Below are 1461 nucleotides of genomic sequence, written 5' to 3'. Positions count from 1 at the left end.
CCCCTGGTACGTTTTCCGCAAACTCTGTGACATTCCTGTTTCATGTTAAGATCTTCCAAGTGAAATCAGTGTTAACTATGATGGTCTTTTCTGGAACATTGTTGACCCTGTTAAAGGTGCATAACATTAGGAAAAGTTCTGAGTGCTTGATTAAATTCCAACTGTTTTTTAGGACATTATTTTCTGACAAAATGGAGAACAATTGAGCGTAGTGGTAAAGGGAAGACTGGTATAGAACAGCAGGAGGAAGGTTACGAAGTGGAAACTGGTATTCAAAGGGTAGGCATGAAGGTAAAACTGGTGAGCTTTGGGTTCGACTGTTGCCAGTGGGTTGAGTGTTAATGTACTTCCAATGAGATTACTTTCTTCTTCTTCTTCTTCTTCTTCTTCTTCTTCTTCTTCTTCTAATTCTCCCCATTTCAGCTAAAAATGTAAATATTGTACAATTTTAATTTTTATAAACACAGACAATACTATCAAGTTAATCCTAGACTTAAGGATCTGTAACAAGAGTGACATAAAATGAAAAGAAAACAAAGGAGTGCACACATTGGGGCCAAGGAAAATAATAGCAGCAAAGCAAAAAATTTGCACTAAGATTTTGGACATTATTTTACTGCAAATGCTACTGTTTGCATTGTTTTCTTGTTGTATTCTTCAATTATTTACTTAAGCTCGTTTTTTACTAACTTTTTAATTATAGTCTCCCTAATTTATTACTCTGTATTAGATTTAAGTCAATTGATACTTGATTAACTAGTTTTTATTACTGTTAAGGACAACTATTTTTCTGATCACTACTATAATTATGCTAAAGAACAGCTTCACAGGTTCTTTAGAGGCAAACCCTTATCGAGTACAACCCAGGGCTGTCATTAAGGGCCATAACCCGTAACACCTGTTGCGGCTGAGTTCACTCGATGTTACGGGTGAAGATGTCGATTGATGGTACGAACATGCTACACTTACCTAATTTATTTTTAAACATTTACCTATTGAAATAAACATAACTGTTTCTTGGTGTCTTGCCTCCTTGGTTCTACTATTTATATTTTACTCTGGAGATGAACTTTCAGTTTGCTTTATCGCCGTAAATTACATTTAGACGCCATTTTAAGCAGCAGAACTTATTACGCAATGTGTTGCTCCTACCTTTTGAGAAATTCCGCCGACCGATGTAGAGTGTTGTCCAGGCTGATCGATCGTGTTTGGTCCCACATGTGTGTAGAGAAAGTTATGTTTTAATATGAATAAGAGAAAAGAACCCACGTCAAAACAGCCTGGGATCGACAGATTTTTTTCAAAATCCCAACGGACCGATGGAAATGAGGAAGCTCACAAAACAGTCGGTTGAGGCGGTCGACAAATACCAACGATCCAGCTTCAAGTACTGCAAGTACTTCAGCCGCACATGGGCAGCCTGTAGAACCGAGTACTATGATACAAAGAGTGGAAGAAAAA

At 37.3% G+C, this 1461-nt stretch overlaps 1 long non-coding RNA gene across 1 annotated transcript in view; it reads right to left on the bottom strand.

The window, feature by feature from the left end:
- Nucleotides 1-249: 249 nt before the first annotated feature.
- Nucleotides 250-1461, bottom strand: part of LOC145463939 (uncharacterized) — a 2855-nt gene continuing 1643 nt past the window's right edge. Inside the window, exon 3 of the long non-coding RNA XR_014041376.1 lies at nt 250-423. This is a non-coding gene — a long non-coding RNA (uncharacterized LOC145463939). The remainder of the gene's footprint in view (nt 424-1461) is intronic.

Source organism: Orbicella franksi, chromosome 12 (assembly GCF_964199315.1).
Source record: "Orbicella franksi chromosome 12, jaOrbFran1.1, whole genome shotgun sequence".
NCBI classification, from domain to species: Eukaryota; Metazoa; Cnidaria; class Anthozoa; order Scleractinia; family Merulinidae; genus Orbicella; species Orbicella franksi.
The sequence above is the reverse complement of the archived record's forward strand: the minus strand, read 5'-3'. Positions and strand labels throughout refer to the sequence as shown.